This window comes from Cyanistes caeruleus, chromosome 14 (genome assembly GCF_971803275.1).
Source record: "Cyanistes caeruleus chromosome 14, bCyaCae1.hap1.1, whole genome shotgun sequence".
Taxonomy (NCBI): Eukaryota; Metazoa; Chordata; class Aves; order Passeriformes; family Paridae; genus Cyanistes; species Cyanistes caeruleus.
In genome coordinates, this window is record NC_141714.1 from 6,424,472 (window position 1) to 6,431,483 (window position 7,012).

The window sequence follows — 7,012 nt, forward strand, 5'->3', positions numbered from 1 at the left end:
CATCATCTGTCTCTCATTGCTTTGTGTCATGGTTTATTTTTAAAGTGGTAATTCACTTTAACTGAGAGCACCAATGTTTGAATGACTAAAGCTCTGTACAAAAGTAGAGCCATGACAATATTTTTACCCAAAAGCAAGTACTCCACTAACCAAGGAACAAGTTAAGTCAGGCCCCTTCTCTTCTTTTCTTTACAATGACTTTTGAACTAAATGTTTGCAGCTTCTGGATGATGTCTTGAAAATGACCCAACAACTCCACACATTCCCAGTGGACGTTCTTGGATCCCTTAGAGCAGCTCTGGTCCCTCCCTGATTTAATCCACCCAAGCAGGAGAAGTTCATTTCTTCCCTGTAAAATTGCACCTGTAAACATGCTGACTGCACTGCCAGCTGGGGAGTGAATTCCTAATGAAGGGAATCAAGGGAAACTTCTGTCATTTTCTCACTACAGAAGAGCAAGTTTTAGAAATATGATTCTTTTTAACCTCCAACAGGCCCCAGACTAATACAATTTGTGCCTTTTGAAATTTTTGATAGATGTCATTGGGCTCAGAGGGGCTACCAGTGACATTTGTGATCATAAGATGCCATGTTCTGGCTTTACACACATCTAAGGTTTGTTGGTGCCAATGTGTTTTTCATGGGCTTCTGAGAGTCAGACATAAAACCACAAAAACACAAAAAAAAAATCTTAACACTTGTTCTGTAAACAATTAGAGCTGGGTCTGTCCATACAGAGTGATGTCCTCCTTTTACCTACATCTGAATATTCAGCACTAATCTTCTTAATGCTTATACCTGCCTTAAAATTATGTTGGAATATGTGAATTTTGAATTATGAACTCATGAATATTATGCTAAAAATTAACTTTGGATAAGTTGTGAAGATGTGTCATGAATAAGAGCTGATGACAAGATTAATTAACATCACTGCAAGTTGCAAAAGATACAAAAAAATAGGTCAGGAAAGAAAGTAAAATTAAAAAATATAAATAAAGATAAAAAATCCTATTGTACCATTTCACAGAAAGTTACCTTAGATGAAGCACTGGATTTTTTACTCTTGAGGAGGTGATAGTTTTTGGTACCAGCTGACAGCTAAGCAGGGGTCCAGTTTGTGCTGCTTGGACACTCACAATGCAATCTCTGCATGCCTTGAGCATGTACCATAAACAGATTTTTCCTCCTTTTCCTCCTCAGAGGCAGACATAGACATCTTTTATTGCACTGCACTTGACAATCTGGCTGGGGCTGTTTTTGGCTTAGCCTGTCAGAAGGGGGATTTCTTTGGTCAGGCCATTAATTTTTGCTCTAACTTTCCTCTCTATTGTGAATCACCAATGAAAAGAGGTCACACAGTACCTGGTGTTTCCCTTTCTAAAGGAAATCCTTTCTAATCCCGTCCATAAGGCTGAAAGTAAATATTGGAAGGAAATACAATGAAATGCAATTAAATGTCTCCTTTGGAAGAAAAACCACACTGGTTTAAGCTGGCAGGCTTAATTATTACCATTGAAAATCTTGAAAGATGTAAGCAAAAGGCCCAGAAAGAGGGTAACAATAAAGATACACATAAAGAAAATATTTTAAAAATTTAAAAATAATTTTAAAAAATATTTTTCAGAGAATTTTACAGTATTTCTCAGATAATCAGGAGGGAGAGCTAAAAAATCTTCAATATTTTCTTTTTAGGAAAAATTTTAATCCTTCCATATTCTGTCTATTATAATTTCTTTTGGGGAAGTTTTGCTATCTATAGAGAATTGGCAGATCTTTCTTTCTGAAGGTAGACTCTAATTTCTCTAATTTTTTTTGCCAAATTCTGTCCTTATGATATTCCTTGTCAACTTACATGGTGATTTCTTTTGCATGTTATCCTCTAAAGCAATTTTAATAACACAGCTTTGATTGATCCTGACTCCAGTCTTTGTAATGATCTGAGATTCCATATTTATAAAGAGTTTCCAGAGAATAAATACAGAGAGGAAGATCTATTTTCTGTGATTTTATTTATTTATTTATTATTACAGGATTGCTAATACTGGGAACGATTTCCATAAATTTTACTCTATACAAAATGTCATCAATGTTCCTTGCCCAATCAGTACAAGATGTAGTATAATAAAGTAAACACAATAGTTAATAAATAGTAGGCCTGCAAATCTGGTTCAGCTGTAATTTGCAAACTTAGAAAAATCTATCTTACTACAGAGCTCTGTATTCTGGAATATTATAATGAATCAAAATCTGTCAAGAAAAAATCTCACCCTACTTATTGCAGAAAGTTGCTTTGATGCTAATTCCTCTTTTACTTCTTATGAGAGGATTAGCTCAGGGTCTTGAAAATGAAAAGGAATCCAATCTATCGACTTAGGGCTTTTTCAATGTGTAAATTAAAAGAATTTTTCAATGTTTAAATAAATAAATGGACTTCCTTATAAATTTCTTTATAAATTTTCAGAGTCAGTGATAGCTGTCTTTTCTGACATTTTAATTACAGACAAAATTCAGCTGTTGAGGCTTTTTTTTTGTATGTTTGTTTTTTTCTTTTTTCTTTTTCTTTTTCTTTTTCTTTTTTTTTGGAAGGCCATTATAAATTCTATACTTGGTTAATAAGGACCTGTGCATGTTTTTCTTTTCTATTCTGTAATGAATTATGCAGGGTTAACTGGCATGAAACCATATATTTAAGCAGCTGAGAACAATGTAAAACAAATGGCAGTACTGATGAAAATGATGCATGTGAGCTTCTTTAGACTTGTTACTTCAAGGGCAGCTCTCCTTTCATCTCTGTCCATTTAAAGTGACTTCATTCCATGGAGTGGAATTAGAACATTGTATTGTGTTTTGAAATTTCTTCATATATCACAATCTTTTTGTCTCTCCATCAATTACTGGTAAATAAGATGAAGATGCAACAAAAACATGAGGGAAAAGAAATAAAAAATAAAAACTTAAGACAACAATCATGTAGTCAGAAGAGCTGGATGAATACGTGTAAACCAAATTAATGAAAGGCAGAAGATGATAAGGAACTGAGAACACTTACAAATGAAGAATTGGGTTGAGAAATTCTTCAGCAAAGATTATGAGGAAGGAAAGCAGAGCAGAAAGAACTGAGGAAATTATTGGAAGGTAGTGCTTTGGAGCTGGTGAAAGCCTCTGCTTTTGGGAACATTTTAGGTCTCTATACCTTGTGCTTCCAAGTAGGAAGTGCTGGTGGTTAGAGAAGGAATTCACCAACCTGTAGGTGAGTTCTGTCTTTCTCACTTGCTCCCAGTATGAGCACAGGCAGAATGGGGTTTTTGGATCAACAGCCATGTGTCTCATTTCTGCTCCATGTGTGTTACCTAAATAGGATTTTCTATAATGCTTGTAAGGATTCGTGATGTCACATGCTATTATTTAGGACTCTGCCTGGAAAATAACAGCAAATCTGCTTGATTGTGTGTTGATTTTCATGTCCATTAACTCCTTTGTTTCATTCACTTGCTTTCTGATTTTTCAACATTTTTTCAATACCCAACTGAGTAATAGAATCATTGAATTGCTTAGCTGCAGAAGAGATCTGAGATCATCTAGTCCAACCATTAACCTCAGCACTATCACCTCTCTCATGTACTACAGTATCACCTGCCATAAAAAATGATTGCTCTTTATAACCTTCAGAACTGTTATTTTTCTTTTTTCCCTCCCTCCCCTCTCACATTCATTCCTACTTCTTTTTAAATTGCAGTCATACATCGTGCAACTGTTCCATCTTTATAAAATATCTGTTTTCAGGATGGTGAAAGTTCTATTTGTCTGTCATTCATCTCTGGATATTATTCATTCCTTTAAAATTATTTTCATTCTTAGTGCTGGGTGTAGTCATAATGTTAATGTCTTCTGTACCTTTTTTATGATTTGGGAACATTTGCAGTCATTAAATATTTCTAGAGGGAATGTGTGAAAAGAAGTTAAGACCATATTGCCAATTAAATAAATAAAAACTTCCAAAACACTTGAAAACATAGATTTATATTAACTTTTGTGTTATATCACTTTAAGATCTTTTTTTCTCTAAGATAATATACCCTTGAAGCTACATGGAAGATCATTGCCTGCTACTGAAAATATCCACAGAGCAAGCATTTATTTCAGCCAGTATCTGGAATTGTCTCATGTTTCCATCAGACTGGTGAGTGGACTACAAATCACTGGGATGCAGAGAGCAGCACAAAAGGGGCTCAGGAAGGGCACACCTGCCTTCCACTGAAAACATCCTTCTGATTTATTCACAGATAGAGGAGAAATATTTTAAAGATGTCGAAGTCCTAGAAAGGCCTTTTCAGTTCTGTAATCTGTCAGTGTCCTCAGTACAGTGATGAAGATCATCATGTGCACAACTCCTAGATTTACATGCAAGAAGCCACCTCAAAGATGACAGATATAATTTTACTGCAGTAAGATATTTTCCTTATATGATGAATTGCATTCCCTTTTTCTTCCAATTTTCATTTTTTGTTCTTTCTAAACTTCAATAGACCAGACTGTCAATGGTTTCCCAGAGCATATTTCTCATATTTCTGCTTATTTTTTTTATTTTTTTTTTTTGAGATGAACTGGTAAAATTGGATGCTGTGAACTTGCAGTTTTACTTCTTATAATAATAGGATTGGTTAGGATTGGGTAGGCATAGTAAAACACAAGAGAGATGCATGGAGGGAGGTTCATACTCGCTGGACACCGTGGGATAAATCACTGAATATCTCTAAGTGTGGTATATTTGGCTTTATTTGTCAGCTAAATCTCAAATCACTGACTAGAGAAAGATATTTGTACAGCTGTATGTCTGCTCCTGGAAATGCAACTCTAAAACAAGATGGGCTCATCTGTCCTGTTCTAATTTTCTCAGCCTAATATTTTTATTTTTGATGCAAATATTTTTTATGTTTTCTGTTATTTTCCCCTATTGATACCTTTTTCCCAAAACTAAGGAAAAATGTACCATCATTTCTTTTTCAGTTTTTTATGGTAACTTCTGTAATATGTAATAGTAATTTATCAAACAAAACTAATTTTATTTTTTTTCCTTATTTGCTTTGTAATTTGTCTAGGTATATTTTCAAGTCGGTTCAGCGTTCAGCAGTTAATGTAAATGAATGTGACAAGTGTGATTTATGACAATTTGAGCAAAGTTTCAATGTCATTATATGCAATATTTCACATTTTGTTTTAGCACAGCAGAGCTGAAATATTCTCCAGAGTGCCTTGCAGTTGTTTATTGTTTGCTTGTTTTTAGAAAGACTTGAACAACACCATGGAAGCAACAACAAGGAAAAAAATGAATTTGCCTTAGTTCAGATGTCTTTGCATCTTGAACCGATCCTGTGTGTTTGAGACACTTTATTTTATTTTTAATATCACACTCAAGGAAAGGAGAGCACATATTTTTAGATGCTCTCAGAGTTTCTAAATTCGCAGGAGGGTGCATTTTCCCCCTTGCTGCTCCTCCCCATACACTGTGGTTAATGCAGATGTGAGTTATGCATCAGCATCAGGGGGAGTTTTACGGCAGCTGCTGAGGCACAGCGAGTGTGAGTGGGTGGCAAGGAGAGAATAAACAGCGCCTTTCCAGGGGGAGCTGGGAAAGGCTGATGAGGAACTGCCTAGAGAAGCACCTCATCTGCTCTGCTCTATTCAGAATCACAGAACAGGCACTGAGGCTAATAACACACATCATCAGAAGGCTGTTGAAGGGCCGTCGCTGCCCTTATCTGCTCTAAGGCACATAGGTATTGATTTTTGTTTGTAGGTAGAAAAATTCTTCAGACTTTAAAATGCAAAGTGAATATGCACTGTAGAAAAGTGAGTGAAATAACTGCAGCAGACACTGAACTTGAGGAGAAACAAGAGAAACTACTTTGGTCAGAGAGGTGAGCAAATGGGAGTTGAAAATGTACTACAGAAATATTAGGAAACGTGTTTTTACTAACTGTCAGAAAGAGTTATTTTAAATTCTTACTTTTTTTTCCCACTTGTATTTTTTTAATCACTATTTATAACTTTCTGAAAACATGAAATGGTAATGCAAACTTTTCAGGAGTGACTGCAATAACTTATTTCTCCAATAATCTAAACCACACCTCTTTTTATTTAAAACTATTACCTTGTCCTATTGCAAGTCCTTCTCAGCAGGGCTGTTCCCAAACTGTGTTGACTACAACTTGTCACAGCCAAGGACTGGACTTCTTTATCCACCCAGCACCTGAAGGCTGAGATCACCAGTGAACACAACATTTTCTGCTGCTCACCTTCTTCCAGTGTCACAAATTCTGGCCCAGTGGCCAGGAGTCAGGACTGGTAAGGAAGGAGGAGTTGGAATCTAGAAGGATTTTACCGTGCTTTAGGCTATGTCTGTGGGAGCCATGGAGGCACATAAAGGGATACAGAGGTGTCCCTGTACCCAGCTCTTCCCTGGAGGGAGCTTTGGGAAAACCTGCAAGAAATAATGAAGTCATAATTCAAGACATAGATTTTAATCTGAGTAGTTAGCAGTACAATCAGGAAACAAACAACTGGTCTATACCTTTTATCATTATTAGTAGGTTCTTAACATCCAATCCTGAGGTGATATTTTGATAGGAAAACAGAAAATAAAATTATTGTTCTTTTTACCATTAAACAGCATTTTACAAATCTCAATCCATTTAAAGAAAAGAGGGAAAAAATAAACATTGTCATTTTCAAACGGGAAAGCCATGGCAAAAAAAGTGAAATAGCTCATCCTAGTTTGTACAGAAATCTGAGTGTTCCCCAGTGATCATTAAGAAGAATCCAACCTAATCTTGGCTAATGAGGACAAAATATAAGTTGTTCTGGATGGGGCTGAGAAAAGATCAGACAGACTTTATAAAAAGGAAAACCTCACTAGATATCATACCATGTTCCTGAGTCAGTGGGGTGACAGAGCAAATACAGTGTAAATACAAGTAAAGAAATTCTTGATTAGAGGATATTAGTTAAATGA

General features: G+C 35.6%; 1 long non-coding RNA gene across 1 annotated transcript; it reads left to right on the forward strand.

The window, feature by feature from the left end:
- Nucleotides 1-1,745: 1,745 nt before the first annotated feature.
- Nucleotides 1,746-6,717, forward strand: LOC147650530 (uncharacterized). The gene is made up of 2 exons (XR_015276222.1): nucleotides 1,746-4,180; nucleotides 4,284-6,717. It is a non-coding gene; the product is annotated as an uncharacterized LOC147650530 (long non-coding RNA).
- Nucleotides 6,718-7,012: the final 295 nt, after the last annotated feature.